This window comes from Sarcophilus harrisii, chromosome 4, assembly GCF_902635505.1.
Source record: "Sarcophilus harrisii chromosome 4, mSarHar1.11, whole genome shotgun sequence".
NCBI lineage: Eukaryota > Metazoa > Chordata > Mammalia > Dasyuromorphia > Dasyuridae > Sarcophilus > Sarcophilus harrisii.
Window position 1 is genome coordinate 21,234,047 of NC_045429.1, and position 19,857 is coordinate 21,253,903.

The following is a 19,857-nucleotide window of genomic DNA, read 5'->3' on the forward strand; positions in this document are numbered from 1 at the left end:
ACTTATGCCCATTTTTGCAGATTTGAAAACTGAGGTTCAATGACATTAAAGAACTTATCCTGGGTCGCACAGTTGGTAAAGTGAGAAGCAGGACTGGGAACTCAGGCCTCCCTGACTCCAGCCTTTGACAGTCCTTTGCCTCCCATGGATGACTCACACACAGGTGAACCACAGGTGGAACAGTGAGCTGCAGAGTCTGGACTGGTTGGTTGTTAATCCTTCCTCCTCAAAGAGAACCAGTGACATCATGAGAGTGATGTCTTCACTGGTGTGACTTAAACCAAAATGAGTGTTTGCTCTTGCAAGTCCATGAGCAGAAGAAATGGGAGATAAAGTGAGGAAGGATTTTGAGGCTGGATATTGAAGGACCCTGAACAACAGACTTTGAACTCAGAGGCTTCTGATTCCAGAACTGGAGCTCTATCCACTGAGCCACCAACTACCCAAGGGGACTTTGAGAATCTTTTCTCCCTGGGGCTCCAGGGGCACAATGTCGTGCATCTTCCCCTTCTCTTCTCCTTGCTGACCACCACGCCTGTACCAGGCCATCAACCTCTACCTCCTATTGGTCTCTGCTTGTGGTCTTCCCCCTCACTAACATCCCTCACCAAACTGCCAAACTGCCTCATTTCTTACCTAGGCCTCAGTCAAATCGAGACCTGAGAAAGCCCTTAACATTAAAAGGCCAAGGTCTCCCACTGCATCGAAGGAAGGAAGGAAGGAAGGAAGGAAGGAAGGCAGGCAGGCATCCAAGGCCATCTCCAAGTCATCCTGATATCTGACCACTGGACCCAGATGGCTCCAGAGAAAAACAATGGGGAAGGTGACTTTGCACAGCCCTCCCTCACTTAAGTCCAATTCACTTGCCCACCCTGGATGTCATGGTCCTCTTGGAGAACAAAGGATAAATAGCAAGAAGAAGGAGCCTGGACTCGATTCAGCCAGGAAACAGGAGGCACCAAAGGTTTTGCCCAAGGAAGGGTCCTGGCCAGAGCAGCACTTTATTTTTTAAATAATAATAATAATTTTTTTTTATTTTCAAAATAAACGCAAAGATAGTTCTCAGCCTTCATCCTTGCCAAAACCTTGTGCTCCAAGTTTTCTCTCCCTTCTCTCCACCCTCCTCCCCTAGGCAGCAAGTGAGCCAGAGAAGTTCTTTGGGAGGAGGATGAAGCCCTGGGTGGTGCCACGTTGCACAGAACAGGGGGTTAGAGTCAGGAAATGCTGAGCTCCAATTTGACCTCAGATACTTATAATCTGGGTAACTCCGGGCAACTGACTTCCCCCTCCTTGCCTATAAAAGGAGCTAAGAAGGAACTGGCTAATTACGCCAACATCTAGAAAACCCCAAATGGGTGTCAACAAGTCAAATATGACCCAAATCACTGAACAAAAACAACAACGATCAGGAGTCAGAAAGACTGGAGGATGAGGGACCCTTTGGTTCCAGAAAGCTGTTCTCAAAGTGTTACATCCCAGACTGGTCTACATGTCTGCCATTCCACTTCATGCAAAGGGAATTCAGCACCCTGGAGGGTGGGGGATGACAGTGGGTGTGGAGGGGCTTGGGTGGGGCCAGCTTTTGATGAATGCCCACCTGCCTCACCCTGATGAGGAGGATGAATGTGAGCTGGGGGCTGGGGCTGTGAGGGCTGAACTCTCTGGTTCACTGGGAAGGAGCATTTGCATTTTTCTAACACTTTGAGGTTTCCAAAGCGTTTTCAGGCCTAATCTGGCCCTCTGGCCCAAAGGTAAACTTAGATCTCATAGCTGGATCTCTGAGAGTCCTTCACCATCTGGCTCCTGGCTGGTTTTCCAGGCTTCTTACACTCTCTGATGCTTCTCGGACTCTGAGAAACGCCCTCTCTTATCGAGGGACCCTTCACTTTCAAAGTTCACCTCAAGCATCACCACCTTCAAAAAGCCTCCTGTGCCTTCTTCCCACCCGCTGGAAAGTCCTTTGTATATGTTGTAGATCCCTACTTATGTCCATCTTGTTTCTTCCAAAGGAACGGGCCATCCTTGAAAGCAAGACCCACTTATTTTCCTCCTTTGTATGACCAGTGCCTATCAGTGTCTTTGACAAAGTAGGTATTGAATAAATGCTTCTTGGCTCCCATTAAGCCCAAGGCCTCCATTTTGTTCTCAGAGAAGGTAACTATGACTTGTCCAAGGTCACAGGGCAGTAAGATAGACAAAGATCCAAGGCCAGGTCTTGGCAGAAACAGTTCTAGATTTCCCCTCCCTTAGAAACTGGCCCTGGCTGAGCACTAAATGGGATGGGCAGATGGGCAGGCTCGCCAGATGGGATCCATTTACACCAAATAGCAGCAGAATAAAGCCTTTCTCACTTGCTACCATCATATGTTGCTAAACTTTTAACTGAAACCATCACCTCCACTCTCAGTTTTCAAGCCCTGTACAAGAAGCAATTCTCTGTCTTGAGGTGAGCGCTTGTCCTGAAACAGACTTCCTTTAATCAGGAAGCAGTTTTACAAATATTTCCTGCAGACTCAATGTATATTTTAATATTTAAATGTATATATAAAGCTGGAGAGCCGGCTTTGAAGTTGCGGGTTCAAGTCCAGCTCTGGGTAAATAATGACTGTCAGATCCTGGACAAAGCTCAGCCAGAAGAAGATAAAACAAGACTCAAGGCAAGCTTAGAGAGCTTAACAGAGAAACAGAAAACAAAATTTAAAATGATCAGCACCATGGCTAGAATGTTTGAACTGGAATCAAAAAGCCCTCAGTTCAAATCCTGTGGTTGACAAGGACCAATTCTGTAACTTCATCTGTACAATGGGTATCATCGTACCTCCCTCGTGGAGCTGAGAGGCTGATTATGTAGGTGAATTATTTTGAGAAGCATGAGACTCGGCCCATTGGGCTGGGCCCAGAGAAAGGGCTTCTTCCCTTTGGCTGGCGGGGAGAGCTTGTTGGGGACTTCTCCGAGCTAAGGCCGGAATGGTAAGATGGCAGTAGGTTATCGGCTGGCCTTGAAGGTCAGACACAATCTACCATTCTGAGCCTCTTCCAGAGCCAAAAGGCCCAAGTGACCTCCACCCCATTCTTGAGGTTGCTGAGCTTTGGAGACTGTTTATTTTCTAAAATTACCTGGGTGGGGGAACGGTTTTGATGCTTTCAGAATATGAACTGAAACTTTAGCCTCCTGTTCCCTACTCTTCAAGGGAAAGCCAACCTTCTCGTGAAAAATATTTTTATAAGGGATCACTGGGAGCCCTGGGCTGCCAGCCATCGTGAGCAGGGCAGGTCTGAGGCCACGAGCGGAGGCACAGTCCCTCTGACTGACCCTAAAATGGCTCAAGAATCCTCCCGGAGCCTCCTGCTCTCTCTTAACCCAGGCCCAGAATCCCAGCAGCGAATGCCGGCGATCCAGCCAAAGGTCCCCTTTCCAGATAGTTCCTGTCCCGGGACGTCCAAACTCGGTTCCGATTTTCCAAACCAAGCAGCCCCCAGCCCCTGGGTGTTTTAATTTTTCTCTCTCTCTTGCCAAAACTTGATTTCCTGTTTCGAAGAAAAAAGACTTTCAAACACCCATAAAAAAGCTCCTTGAGGCAACTCAGACATCAAAGGGCTCTTAGAAAGCAGGATTTTGTTTGGTTAAGTGTACATGAATCAGAAAAATTCTGATTAAATTTCCCCTTTTAAGTACCCCGAGCTTTTTTTTTTAATTGGGGGAAGGGGAATAGGGGAATGAAAAGGCCAGGTAGAAAATTGCATCAAGTTGGTACTGGAAGGAGCCTTAGAGATCTAGCTCAGACTTCCATTTTATATATAGAACTACTCAGCCCAGAGAATTGAAGGGACTTCCCCAGAGGCACACAGAGCAACTTAGTAGAGACAGAACTAGGATCCATTTATCCTGACTCCCTTCCCTCTTTCTACTAAGCCCTGCGGCCTCTCCCAGATTTGAAGGCTTCTTTCTTTTCTTCCTATTTTCCTTCCTCAATTCTCCCTTTTCTCCTTAGAGTGCTTCTTTCTTTCTTCCTCCTTTTCTTCCTTTTTCTAATCCTTCTTTCATCAATCCTTACCTTGTATCTTCTTGATTCTTTTCTTCCTTTTCTCAATCATTGCTTCCTAATTTTCCTCCTTTCATTTTTCTTCATTTCGTCCTCCTTTGTTCTTTTCATCCTTCTTTCTCTATTCTTTTTTTCATGCCTCTCTTCTAGTTAACACGTAATTTGTAGCACAAATAAACAAAAAAGAGAGAGATTGTTGGCTTAAATGTGAGATGCCGATTCTCTCTTTTGGACTTCCCCCAGCCAAACTGTGTCATCTTTGGAATTCTCTTTATTTTTTGGTTTGGATCAAACACACACACACACACACACACACACACACACACACACACATTTTGTGCTAAAGTATAATAGCCCCTCACTAAGGGAAAATTGGGGCACTATTGCACTGTTGCTAGAGTTGTGAACTGGTATAATCATTCTGGAACAATTTGGAACTATGCCCAAATTGCTATAAAATTGGACCTACTCTTTGATCCACCTATACCACTCCTAGGTCTTATCCCAGAGACATCAAAGTAGAAGAAAATTAGCTATAAATACAAAAATATTTATAGTAGCTCTTCTTGTGATGGCAAAAAAATTAAAAATTGAGAAAGTACCTATTATTTGTGGAATAGCTGAACACGTAGGGGCATTTGATTGTGAAGGAATACTATTGTGCTACAAGGCATTACAAGCAGGAATTATATATATATATATATATATATATATATATATATATATATATATATTAAATGAACTGATGCAAAGTAAAGTGAGCAAAACCAGGAGAACATTGTTCACAGTGACTGCGATATCGTAATGATGTTCAACTGTGAATGACTTAGCCACTCTGAGCAATAGGATGATCTGAGATAATTCCAAAGAATTCATGATGAAAAATGTTTTCCACCTCCAAGAAGTGAACTGAAGAAATCAGAGTACAGATCAAAGCATAGTTTTTTCGATTTATTTTTTTTACTCTTGCTTCACAACATGGCTAATATGGAAATATGTTTTGCATGATTTCACATGTATAATTGATGTGACATTGCTTGATTTTTCAATGAGTGGAGGAGGCTTGGAAAGGAGGGAGAGAATTCAGAACTCAGCCTTTTAAAAAATGAATGCTAAAAATCAAATATTATGGTGTTGTTTTAAAAAATGACTAATAGCCCCTCACATTTGTACACCAGACCAAGGGCCTTCCTACCTACTTGTCAAGATGCCCACTGTTATGATCTCAGTGTTTCCTTACAACACCCCAGAAGGAAAGCTGGACAGGGATTTTTATTCCCACTTTATAAATGATGAAAGTTATTTCTAGGAAATGGAAGGAACTTGACCAAGGTCATATTTATAATTGTGTTGTAACTGGTACTGAAATCCTATGATTTTATAGATTCACAAGAAGATCCTTGAAAGGTTATGAAATATAACCCCCATATTTTGTGTATGTGAAAACTAAGAGCCAGGGAGAGATATGACTTTTCTAGTAGCAGAACTAGTATTGGAACCTCAAGTTTCTGATATTGCTAACAATAAGCCATGTTGTATTTTTAAATGTGTGGTTTTTTCCATTTTTGTTTTTTAGAATAGCTTTTTCTTTTTCCAAATACATGAAAAGATAGTTTTCGACATTCACCTTTGCAAAAACCTTGTATTCCAAATTTATCTTCCTCCTTTCTTTCCCACCCCAGACAAATAGCAATTCAATATAGGTTAAACATTCACAATTCTTCTATACATATTTCTATATTCATCATACTGCACAAGAAAAATCAGGTCAAAAAGGAAAAATAAACTTGAGAAAGAAGGAAAAAACAACAACAAACAAACAACAACAATAAAGGTGAAAATACTTTGCTTTGATCCATTCAAAGACATTCAGTCTCCATAGTTCTCTCTGGATGCAAATGGCACTCTTCATCATTATTGGAATTGCTTTAAATCATCTTATTGTTGAAAAGAGCCAAGTTCATTGTATATAATCTTATTATTGCTGTGTACAATGATCTCCTGGTTCTGCTCACTTCAGTTATCATCAGTCCATGTAAGTCCTTCCAGGCTTTGCTAAAATCAGCTTGTTCACCATTTCTTACAGAACAACAGTATTCCATTACATTCATATACCATAATTTATTCAGCAGTTACTCAACTGATGAGTATCCATTCAATTTCTAGTTCTTTGCCCCTACAAAAAGGGTTGCTACAAATATTTGTTGTACATATAGGTTCTTTTCCCTTTTTTATGATCTTTTTGGGACATAGACCCAATAAGAGACAATACTAGATCAAAGAGTATGCAGAGTTTGATGGCCCTTTGGGCACAGTTCCAAATTGCTCTCTAGAATGGCAAGATCAGTTCACAATACCATAGCAATGTATTATGACCAGTTTTCCCACATCCCTTCCAACATTTATCATTCTTTTCCTGTCATCTTAGTCAATCTGAAAGGTCTGTAGTACTACCTTAGATTTGTCTTAATTTTCATTCCTCTAATCAATAGTGACTTAGGCATTTTTCTTAGATAACTAGAAATAGCTTTTTCTTCATCTGGAAATTGTCTGTTTATATCCTTTGACTATTGGTAAATTAGGGAATGTTTTTAATTCCTATGAATTTGAGTAAATTCTTTCTATATTTTAAAAATGGGGCCTTTATCAGAAACACTGTTTATAAATTCCACACACACACCCCCTCGGCCCCTTTCTTCTTTCCTTTTAATCTTGGCTGCATTGATTTTGTTTGTGCAAAAACTTTTAATCTAAGCCAATCAAAATTATCCATTTTGCATTTCATAATGCTCTCTAGTTGTTCTTTGGTCATAAATTCCTCCCTTCTCCACAGATCTGAGAGGTAGCCTATCTCTTGTTCTTCTGATTTGCTTAAAGCACCTTTATGTCAAAATCATGATCCCAATTCAACCTTACCTTGGTATATTGTGTTAGGTGTTGGTCATCGGTACCTCGTTCCTACCATACTATTTTTCAGTTTTCCCAAAAAGTTTTGTCAAATAGTGAATTCTTATCCCAGAAGCTGGAAAGTTGCCTTTTAAAAGAACTCTGATAATTAACTCATATCAACATTAGAAATATTCTTCTAATAAAAAAATTTATTATAGCAAATGTCTATTTTCCTTGGGGGTGTCCCAATAGTCCAATTATTTAATTACACTAGGAAAATGTAGGGGCTTTTTTTTTTTTAATTACAATGGTGATTGTTTATGAAGTTGGGAAAATTAGTAGTAAATCTGTGGAGGAAAGATAGTCAGGTCCATATGACAAGAATAAGCCCTTGACTCTACATAAGAATAAGAGACACCCATTTGAGAAAAATTCTACCCACCTTCAGATGTCGAACTGGCATCGTTCCTCCCTTATGAAGCCTCTTCAGATCATACTAGATTACAAAAATCTCTTCATCAATTGATCAATCAACAAGTATTAAGTACATACTGTGTGCCAGACACGAAGCATACATTTTATTCTGTGCCAGGTGCTATTAAAGACAAAGAGAAAGCAGATCCTACCCTAAGGAATTTATATTATTCTCTGGAGATATAATACAGTCAGTCAGCATTTATTAAGCACCTACTATGTTCCAGGCATTATGCTAAATGCCAGAGTACAAAGAAAGGCAAAAGATGGTCCCTGTTCTTGTAAGCAAGGAGCTCCAATCTAGTGGGAGAGAAAACATGTAAACAACTAACATATAGGAAATTAATAAGAAATCATCAACAGAGGCAGCTGGGTGGTGCAGTAGAGTTCAGGACCTGGATTCAAATCCTACCTCAGACACTTACTACCCTGTTTGCCTCAGTTTCCTAAGCTGGAGAAGTATCTTTGCCAAAAAAAAACCCCAAATGGGGTCATGGAGAGTTGAACACAACTAAAAAAACTAAACAGAGCAGAGAAAGGATGCTAAAATTTGGAAGGTTTTGGAAAGATTTCCTGTAGAAGATGAATTTTGTCTGGGACTCAAAGGGAAGAAAGGGAGACCAAGAGGCAGACCATAATTAAGAAGGGCTTTCTGGGCACAGGGGATAGTCAGAGGAGAATTCAGAGACAAGGGAGAGTGTGGAGGGCAATGTGTCACTGGTTTGAAGAATAAAATGGAAGAATATGAAGAATGGTGAGGGTGGGGTGACAGGGCTGGGTTATAAAGAGCTTGAATGCCAAATATAGGATCTTGGTGCTGGTAGGGAACTTCCACCATTTATTGAGTAGGTGTGTGACAAGATCAGACCTGCTTTTGGAAAACCAGCAGCTGCAGGGAGAATAGACTGGAGTGAGGGGAGTTGTAAGGCTGGATAACCCACCCAGAGGCTGTTACATGGTCCAGATGAGAGAGGAGGAGGGGGCAGTGTCAGAGGAGGGTGGAGTTATATTTAAAAGATGGCAGCCCGAGGTGAAATCACTAGCCTTAGTAACAGCTTGGCTGTGAGTGATAGGAGATGAGGATTCCACAAGAACTCCTCATGGGTGAGCCTGAGAAACCAGGAGCGTGTATGACCCCTATAAAAATAGGGAATTTGAAAAAGAGCAATTATAAGGGGGAAGATGGAGCTCTCTTTCAATACACGTAGAAGAAAACCAAGTAGAGATATCTAGCCAGCAATCAACGATAGGAGATCTATGTCTCCAAAATCCTAGAATCAAGTAATTTGAGAGTAGGAACAGATGCCCACCATAGTATCCCGGAGTCATCCATTCTCTATTTCATTCACCTTTCTACATACTCACAGTATTTCTCCTTTTTCCTGTGTCCAAGGCTCAGCCATTACATCATCCAGATCTCTCAGGACCTGAAGATGTCATTCATCTGAGCCAGGACATTTGGATTCAACAATTAGGTTACTTAGTTGGGTGCTTAATTAAAATCTCCTTATTGACCTTGGGCACCAGTTCCCTGATAGTCATTTTTGTTCTGTCATCTCAGAACAACAGCCAATTAGCTTGGGGGGAGGAGGGGCGCAGAAGAGAAATGAGAATGGGGGTACCCTGCCTTCTCTCCATTGTCAGTTATCACTTTCTCTACACCCCAAAGCAAAGCTCTTATGCCTTCTTTGATTCTCCTTCTACACACACACACACACACACACACACACACAGTATTCCAAAGGTCTTAGTATTGCGTCTGAGAAGTCACGGGGCTAGTGAATGGAGCCATCAGGAACTAAATGACCTTATCTCTCAAGGAAAGATAGTGAGTAAGTGAGTGTGGGTGTGGGTGTGGGTGGATGTACTTAGGCTGGAACTGCCAACTAGCTTTGATTTTTTTAAATCGCGAAATTTCATTTTCTTAAAATTTTAAGTATAGGCAACATTTTTAAATGGGTAAAAAAAAAAAGGAGCAACAAATGGGAGATAACCAAAAAGTAAAAAATAAAATAATTTATATTCCAATTTATACCCAAATCCATGATTTCATCCACACAAGTGTTTCCTCTGTCTTCCAATAAGAATTTCTGCTCCTCCCTGCCTTAATACATGGATCTTCATGACTTACTTCAGTATCCCAAGGGATCCATGATCTCATCATTATGGATAAACTGGATCTACCCATGGAGCTCCTAACCTTTTCATGCTTTCCCAATCTGTGACTTTTGTCCTTGACTTTCTCTTTTTAAAATTCACTTTGAAGTCCTTTGGGGTTTGAATCACTTTCATTTCCAAGTGTGTCCCTCCTCCTCCCTTTCCCAGAAAGCACCTCTTTGTAACAAAGAAGGGAAAAAAGTAAATTTAGAAAACTTAACCAATACCTCAACTGAGAGTGACTCCATATGTGACGTGGCACACCAGCTTCCCTTCTATAGTCTCAAAAGATGAAGAGAGATGCATTTTCCCATCCCAGAAAATAAAGTCCCTGGTGCTTTGGCAAAAGGTTAGCCATCATTTTCATTGCACAGTATTCTATTTAGGGGTGTTCCTTAGAATTTTTCCCTTTGCTTTTGTGCTCTCATTACAAGTTGTTCCATATATTTTGCATCAGTCCACATTTTTTCCCCTCTTCTTGGTCACGGTTTTTTTTTTGCCGCTCTATAATCCCATTGCGTTCATGTAACAACACAACTTGTTTAGTCGTTCTCCAATGGCTGGGCAACTACTTGGTTTCCAGTTATTCGCTGCTACAAAAAGCACTGCTATAAATACTTAGAGACCTTTCTTTTTGGTCATTGATGCCCTTGAGGCACATGACATGCTATGGATTTTCTGGCTCAGAAAGGATGGATATTTTAGTCCCTTCCTTAGTGTAATTCCAGTTTGCTTTCTAAAATGGTTGGATTATGTCCATATAGTTTTCTGTCGGTTCTCTAGAGGGAATTTACCACATCCTGAAGGCTGGCTCTAGTGCTTGGGCATCTTGTGGATATCTAGGTGACATTCAAGTTATCTATTATCACTCACTTTCTCAGCCTGACCAACCCACCTTCTTTTCCAGTCCTCAATGCTGTCCTTAACGCTGTTTACAATGTACAAGTCATCCCTGGGGAGGCACCTTAACCTGCTTACACTGTACTATTGGGATTTGGGGTTTGTTCGTTTGTTTTTGACATTGTGTCTCTCCAGATCACCCAGGCTAAAAGTACAGGGGCTACTCACATACTCATTCTCCATTGATCAACATGATAGATTTGACCTACTCTATTCTCTGTTCTCTGACTGCCATTTTCTCCTCCTCTTCCTTCTTCTTTCCATTTTTAATTTCTCCTTTTCCCCTCTTCCTTTCATAATTCACTTCTTGTCCACCAAAATTTATTTTACCATGCTATGTCATCATGAGTCCCTCATCTCACATTTGGGAAATTAATTTTTAATTATGTAAAATTTTACTTTTTTCACTATTAATTTCCATCTCATTTTGGAACATCTTTGTTCTCCCTTATAGAAGTAAGTAATAGAGAATATCTTGATAAAACAAGCAAATGCAGGGTAATGAATCTATTCTTTAAAAATAGTCCTTTGGGAAAAAAATACAAATATTATTTTGTCCATTCCTCTTCAGATCCAGATATTGGGGAGTCCCATAATTACTCTGGCCATTTTTGCATGTCCTGCCAGGTGTTGCAGCCTACCGAGATTTTTTTTTTAATTCTGTCTCCAAACATGATCCCCGTTCTTCTTAAATTTATGTCATTTGCAGATTGATATACATCATCTGTGTGTCTTACTTCATTACTGAGTAGATGTTAAATAATGTAGACTCAACTTAGATTCCTGGCTCACTCCTCGAGAAATTTCTTTTAAGTTGAACTTAGACCATCCATGGCCACTCTTTGGAGCAGCCATTCCCCCATCTCAAATTCAACTCACTGTATTATCACCAGCCCCTGCCTTTTCATTTTGTTCATGAATATAACACACTTTATAAAACCCTCAACCAAAATCTAAATAAGCTAGATCTACAGAGTTCCCTCTTTTGTCAATTTATCCAATTAAGTATCCAAGTAGAAAAAAAAAAAAAAGAAAGAAAAGTGTTTTAGTTCAGAATGAGCTGTTCTTGCCAAAATCATTCTGACTCTTGGTGATAACTGCTTCCTTTTCTAGACCTCTACTGACCCTCCATTCCCATGTGCTCACTTTTACTTTCTAGGCCTGTCTTTTCTCCACTGTCAAAGGAGGAAGTTAACTTTGATGAGCAATCAATGATTCAACAAACATTTATTAAGCACTCACTCTGTACAAAGCACTATGCAGGGAAGTTCAGAAGTCTACAAAGTTTATATATGATATAATCCCTGTCCTCACATAGTTTGTAAGCTAGACATGGACAAAACGCCAACCAAGTAGTCAAGTTAAGAAACATTTATTAAGCACCTCCTATATACCAGGTACAAAAATACAAAATGGGATTTTAGTTGGGACTTGAAGGGAGCCAGAGGGGAGAGAAAAGCACAGAGTATGGGTGACAGCAGGGGTATAATCAATGAAAATTCATAGATTTGAGAGATATTGTCATTCAAGAAATAGCAAGGATGACAGTATCACTAGAAGAGCCTGGAATAATAGAAAGGGGAATGATTATGAGAGGATTTTATATTTGGTGCTGGAGATAATGAGAGATCACTGGTGTTTGTTGTATTAACAATAGTCCATGAAAACTCCATTAGAGAAGGACCAAGAAAGTAACATGTAAGATATGAGTGTGAGGCCTTTACTGTATTGGGGGTAAATTAGGAATAATTAGGGAAGATTTTTTTATAAGGGGTGGTATTGAAAGAATACAGGAAGTAATCATAGTGACCAGCCAGTGACCAGACCCCCAAAATGAAAGAAATGGTGGTTTTTACTTAGGGGCTGCCTAGAATGGTAGAAGACTCATAGCCACTTAGCTGATGTTTTATTATGCACTGTTCCCTTATTATTATGCACTATTCAATTATTTAAATAAGAGTCCACTTTGGCTAAACATGGGGCACACAGATCTGAATATTCCTGTTTGTAGAGAATCAATTCATTTATAAAATGAGATCATATTTGTAAAACAATTCACAACCTTAAATTGCCATTTGGATAGTAGTTATTTGATGAGGATGAGGATGATGTCCTCTAAGGTCCCCATGCCTGAGAATTAAATAACGGAGGAAATTAATTAAAGGAAATTAAATAATTAAGGAAACTAATTAAATAGCAGAGGAAAAGGGAGTAGCTCAGTAGGTGGGGGATCAGAGCTGATTTTTGACTGGGTAAATCCACAGATCCGTACACTCGCCAATAACCTGGCACTGCCCTGCCCAGAGAGGCGGAGGTGAGGGGTAACAGCTTTGCTGACTCCATAAAAGAACTTGATATTTAGCACTTGCGTCCATTGGGCGATGCAAATCATGGGCCAGGCCAGGACTGAACAAAGGGCTTTTTATGGTAACTTCCTTTTTCGTTTCTCTTTTTTTCCCCCTATTTAATACTATTTTATTTTTTCCAATTACACGTCACATTCACTTTTATAGGATTTTGAGTTCCAATTATTTTTCTCCCTCCCCGTTCCCCAAGATGGAAAACAGTCTGATATAGGTTATACATGTACAATCGTATTAAACTTGTTTCTGCATTACTCATATGGTGAAAACAGAATCAGAACAAAAGGGGAAAACACATGAAAGAAAAAAAAATGCTCCACTCTTCATTCAGACTCCAGAGTTCTTTCTCGGGATGTGGACGGCATTTTCTATCACGAGTCTTGGGGTTGTCCTGGATTACCCTATTGCTGAAGGGGGCTAAATCCATCAAAATTGATCATCCCACAACACTGTTACTATATACAGTGAGTGTTCTCCTGGTTCTGCTCACCTCACTCAGCATCAGTTCATATAAGTCTTTTCAGGTTTTTCTGAAGCCAGCCCACTCCTCATTTCTTATGGAACAATAGTGTTCCGTTATATTCATTTGCCACAATTTATTTAGCCATTTCCCAATGGATGGGCATCCCCTCAATTCCAATTATCTGCCACCACACAAAGAATTCTTATTAAAACTTGGATTAATTACCTTGCATCTGCTTGTTTCATGAGGACATTTTTATTTCCTACCACAGGAACACTAAGGTTTGCCAGAGCCAGGCTGTCTGCCCCAGCTGAGGGAAGAGAATGTCTTTTTATAAAGCAAAAAACAAAAAAAAAAACTACAAGTGACGTGGCTCAAGCTTCAGGGCATAAGGGAGGTCAAGACTGAATTAGGCCCAGTTGGAGCAACCAGTCACGAGTCACCATGGACAGGGCATGGTTACAGCAAGTGAGCAAGAACAGTTTCCCATGAAAAATCTCTCATAATCCTCCAGGCCAGCAGTTACCATAACCCTTTGCGGTAACGGTGAGCTTTCTGAAAACATGGCTAAAAAAGTCACGTCTCCCCACTCCAGTCCATCCTCCCCTCGGCTGCCAAAGGGATCCTCCCCAAATGCCCATCTGATCACATCAGTGCCACCCCCACTCCATAAACCCCACAGATTCCTTATCTGCTCCAGGATCAAATCTAAAAGCCTTCTCGAGCTTTTAAAACCTTCAAAACATGGCTCCTGCACTTTCCAGCGTTCTTCCACCTCATCGCTTCTAGTCTACGCCGAGATCTGGTTACACTCGTTGTTTTCCACACGCATTTCTCTGGTCCCCAGGCCTTCCCATGAATATCCCCCTCCCCAAAATCTGGAACGTTCTCCTTATTTTTCCTTCAAGCCCTCGGAACCGAGCTTCTTTCTGCGAGAGGTCCTCCACATTCTCAAACTGACGCCCTGAGGTTGTCTCCTAGCCGGCCCCTGTATTTTTATGTACCTAGTTGTTAACATATTATTGACTCAATTAAAATGTGACTTTCTTGAGGGATGGGACTGTTTTTGACTTGCTTTGTATGTCCAGGGTCTAACACAAAGTAGGTGCTTAACAAATGCTTGTTGGCTGACTGGAAGTGAGATTGCAGGCTATGGATGCCAGGGAGGAACATATTAACCAGGGGGGTTCACATAATATAAGATGGAGCTGAAAAGATAGGTTAGGAGGGCCTTGAATGCAAGCAGGTTTTCTCTAAGGGTCCTGACAACTTCTAGGATCTTTTTCTGGGGAAGGTCATTTAATGACAAGAGCCTCCACAGACACCAAAAACTCGAGCTTTTAGAAAAGGAGGAAGGAGGGCAGGAAAGGGCCTCCCACCAGAGGAGATGCAGCTCCACGTTGTGTGAAGGGAAGGATCTCAGAATCCCACTGGTCACCACTTGATCACCAGTCTCCAGTGGCCCCAGGGCTGGCAAGGGACTTGTCCACGGTCACACGTTGTGTCACTGGCCGGCGACTCCCGAATCATAGGCCCCAATCCCCTAAACCAAGAAATCAAAGGCTCACAAAGGGCGAGGCTTCCTTAATTCTTTTCCCTTTTTTGTCCCAAGCTCCAGCTGGCCCCATTTTGGCAGAATAGCAGGGGTTTTATGAGGGGAAAAAGCCATAAATCTGCCACCATGAGGAGGGAAGGATGCATAATGACATCACACCAACAGCTCGGCTGCTCCTGAGGTTACCGGCAGACTGGGCCTTATGAGGAGGCTCTGAGAAGGAGCCTTCCCTGGTCTCAAATGGCCAACTAAGCCAGAGCTGGACTTGCTGCAGCCTGGGGCTGAGGCTGGAGCCTCTACTCTTGTCATCCTCTGCCTCTGGGAACATATGGGAAAGCTTAACAGAAATAAGAAATCATAAAAAATGGGGGAAAAAAGTTTAAGTCAAAAGACTAAGAGCTGGAAGGAGCTGAAAATCATTTCCTCTAGACCCTTTGTAGAGATGAGTAAAGTGAGGTCTGGGGCACAGTAAAGTGGAGTGGAAAGAATGTTAATTTTGATCTCCTAGGACCTGGTTCTGAACCTGGCTCTGCTCTTCATTCTGTGTTTCAGTTTCCTCTTCTGTAAGATTCAGGGGTAGCCAGGGTGAGTCACAAAAATCCCTTTCATATATATCTTTATTTTTGTTTATTTTTTTTTGCTGAGACAATTGGGGTTCAGTGACTTGCCCAGGGTCACACAGCCAGGACGTGTTAAGTGTCTGAGGCCAGATTTGAACTCAGGTCCTCCTGACTTCAGGGCTGGGGCTCTACTCACTGCCCCACCCGGCTGCCCCTCTATATCTTTATTATTAGATCATCTATCATGGTCCAATAATAAATGAGGCAGATGCTGCCTCCTCCTTGAAGCTTGTCTTAATTTCACCCAGTCACTTGGGCCTCCCAATATAATATGCCTTAGTGCTGCGGATGGTGACTTTGTGATGAGGATTATTTTGGTCTGAGAGCTGCTGAGGGTGAGTTTTAGAGCACAAGAGGCTCCTCGGAGGCCACTGAGTTCACCCCATCCATAACAAGACCAAGTCCCTTACCCAGAATCCCCCGGGGCCTGTGACTCCACAGCCAGGGCCACCTCCTCTGCTCTCCAGGTTCCCATTCTCAGGGCTGACTCTTGCTTCCAAGTGGGGAGCAGGGAGGAGCAGGAGGGGAAGAGTCAGGTTTTCTCTGCTCCCCAATATTCCACACTGTGTGACCCCAGGTGGGTCACTGATCCTTCCTGAAAATATGGGTGATATTGTACTGTCTGCAGCACCAGAGCTTTCTAGCCTTAAAGGCATAATAGAAACGTGAATATATAATAATATGTAAATGTAACTATATATAACATATATGTGATTTTATATATATGTATATTATATAAATACCACCATAATGTACCCAATCTCCACCCAGTATCTTACTCAATTGTTCTGCATACATTAGGGGCTTAATAAATGTGGACAAAGTCACTTTAAAAGCCTTCACAGAATTGTAGAATTTCAGCATCAGAAGAGACCTCGGGGCTCCCTACCCCGGCCCAAGGGAGCTCCCCGTTATCACCTGCTGGCCAGTGGTCAGCCGGGCCTTGCTCCAGGGCCCCCAAGGAGGGGAGCGCACTCCCTTTTCCACCTGGAGATGGCTCTGATTGGCTCGGGGGCTTCTCTCTAATTACACCCGTGGCTCTGGGGCCCAGCAGGACCAAGAGAAGCCCTCCCTTCCTGTGGCAACCTTCAGTTCCCATTTACACACAGCCCAAGACTAGCCTTCCCCAGCTGGACTTGAGAGGGCCTGTCCTTGAATCCCGGCCCTTCTCCAGCCCTAGAGGCAGGCGGGTCCCCCAGAGGACACGGTCCCCCAGCCTTTGCGAGTGCAGAGCCAAACAGAACAGAGTGCACCCAGTAAATCTGGCTTCCTGGAGGCCTGACGACCACTGGGGTCGGGTAATGAGGAACATCCCTACAGGACGAGGGAGCCTCCTCCTTCCCGGGCCTGGCTCTGTGGCCGATCCACATCCAAGGCCCGGGCTCCCCTGCCAAGCGTCCTCCTCCCAGGCTGAAAAGGAAGTTCCTGGACTCTCCCTCCACGGCCACTTTACAGAGACAGCGGCAGAAGCCAGGAGCCCGTCCCAGAGGGATACACACATTTTTATATTTCTATAAAGGTGTATAGACACACAGGCAGCTCGGGGGTCAGTGGATAATAGGGAGAACTGGGTTCCAATTGCCCCGAGACCCTTACTGGTGTGACCCTAAGCAAGTCACTTAACTTGTTGCCTCAGTTTCCTCATCTGTAAAATGAGCTGAAGAAGGAAATGGCAAAACCACCCGTGTCTTTGCCAAGGACGTTCCAGCTGAGGTTGCAAAGAGACAGACATAATAGAAATGACTCAGCCACGACACATGTACCTACATATGCATATGTAAAAATATACTTATATGTATGTACATATATAAATGCATATATTTATACCCCTACGCACAAATAGAACACTGAAAACCTAAAGATCCTCCTTAATTTCCTGCTGTTATTGTTGTTATTGTTGGGCACAGGGTCCTTGTTTTATGTGTCCTTCCAGGCTCAGCACTTAGCAGAGAGTGCCTTGTATTAGTGTGTGTACAGACCTAGAATTTAAAGTATTTCACCCCTTTGGGTCAAAAGTCCCTCCACTGGGACAGGTCAGCCACTCCCCAGGAAGCTGGCCTTGAATGAGTTTCCTGGGGCAGGAGAGGTTGGGCCACGTGCTCTGGGGCACTAGGAAACCACTGGGTGCTGGGGGAGAACCTGAACCTTGGGGATCCTGACTCCCCATCTACCCCTGAGCCAGGAGGCCTTTCCCCCCTTGGGGGGGCTCCACAGAAGTCTGTTTTTTCATGGCACTGACAGTGTTGGATCTGAGAGCTCCTCGCCATGGTGAGGTCACCGAGTCCTGCTCCCAATCCTGACAAGACATCAAACAGTTCTACCTGAAGACCCCAGGGAAGGGGAGCTTGGAGAAAACCATCGTACTTCGAAAGAGCTCTAAGTTCCAAGCTTAAATCTGTCTCCTTCTACCTCCTGATCCTGCTGTGGCATCCTGGTTCCAAGAGAAACAAAGCCAAATCTCCCCCACATCCTTGAAGACTCTGTCAACTTTCAATCTTCTCTTCTCCCGGCCAAATATTCCCAGTTCTTCAGCCAATGCTCCTTCATGGACTCAGGGACATGGGACTTCCCCACCCTGGATGCTTTCCTGGGGATCCCCTCCAGCCAATGATTATCCTCTCTGAGATATATTGCCCAGAATTGAATTTATATATATATATATATATACATACATATATATATATATATATATATGTATGTATATATATATATATATGTATATATGTCCTCATATAGAAATAGAGATCCCCACTTAACCAAGTGAGCTGAGTCTGGCTCAAGTCATTTCCTCTTGATATGTTTGTTAAATGATAATGACAAAAAAAAATTTTTAATTTAAAATTTTTTAAATGATAATGACAGACCTGTTTTTTTAAAAAAAATAATACTTTACATGAGTCATCCAATCTGATCCTCCCAACAAGCCCAAGGTAAACGTTACAGGCTTAGATCCACTTTACAAGTGAGAACAAGCCTCAGATGTTCAGTGTAAGTCACAGAATGTACTAAGTAACAGCCACAAGCTACACCGGAACCATCTAATTCCAGATCCAGGACTATTTCCTGTATATTAGATTGATTTCTGAATAGGAAGTCTATATCTGTGATGTCTTTGTCATGGGAAACTCCCAGATGAAGAAAGTCCCTTTGGTGATACAGGCTCTCACCTTGTCTGCACTCTTAGGCCATTGAGAAGTTAGCTGACAACCAGGTCTATCACAGGTGAGACTACTTGTCTTCAAAATTGGCTCTACCAACTACGCTACCCTGCCTCCTGAAGCCCCTTCATTAAAATACTCCTGGTCATCCTCATTTTTTATATTAAGTATCTCAAGATTCTGCTCTTCTTTTTGATGGGGGCCATGTTTCCACTTGCACAGATTCTCACCCTTCTGGAACTAGGTAAGATACTCTCCAGATGTGACGAGGCTGCTTCTCAAACAGTAATCCCTCAGCCCAAGCTGGGTGGGACCACATGAAGCTTGGGCCCCAAGGTTGGACCTCCACACCACCATGAGGTATCTGAGAAGGAACGAGGGCAGCAGTCACAGAGCCCCCTTCCATTTTTATAGCCCCCCCAAAGCTCGTGAAGTTCTTATTGAGAAATAAAGAGGAAGAATCATCTCTGGAGTGAGCAGAACCAAGAGCACCCTGTACACAGTATCAACAAGATTAGGTGATGATCCCCTGTGATGGATGTGGTTCTTCTCAATAATAAGGTGATTCAGGCCAATTCCAATAGACTTGTGACAGAGCCGTCTGCATTCAGAGAGAGGACCACAGGGACTGAATGTGGATCACAGGATAGTGTTTTTATCTTTTTGTTGTTACTGTTTGCTTTTTTTTTTCTTTCTCGTTTTTTCCCCTTTGATCTTATTTTTCTTTGCACATGATAAATGTGGAAATATGTTTTTAAAAATTGCACATTTAACCTAAAAAAAATTCTCTCTGGGAGGGATCCTGGAGTTCCTAAGGTCTTGATTGAGGGATTTTAACATGGTTTGTTTGCTGGATCTCTTTGATAATCAATCTAGTGAAACTTCAATTTGCTTCCCAGAATCATGGTTTGTTACCTACATTCATAATTATGGTGAATGCTCAATTTTGTTTTGAGGTTAGTAAAACTGAAGATTTATTTTTTTCCATCCAAGTTCACAGACTACCTATGAAATCTCTCCATGGACCTCATGATGAGAACCCTTGGTTAAACTTAGCATAAATCACAACTTACTGAGGAACATAACCACAATCTAGACCCAGGTCACCTAATTCCAGAATTAGAGCTAATGCCTCCATATTTGATTGGCTTCTTAATAGGGATCTAATGTTATCATTGACATGGGAAACGTAACGAGAAATTTGAGATGGGACATGAAAGTTATCTTCAAATCCC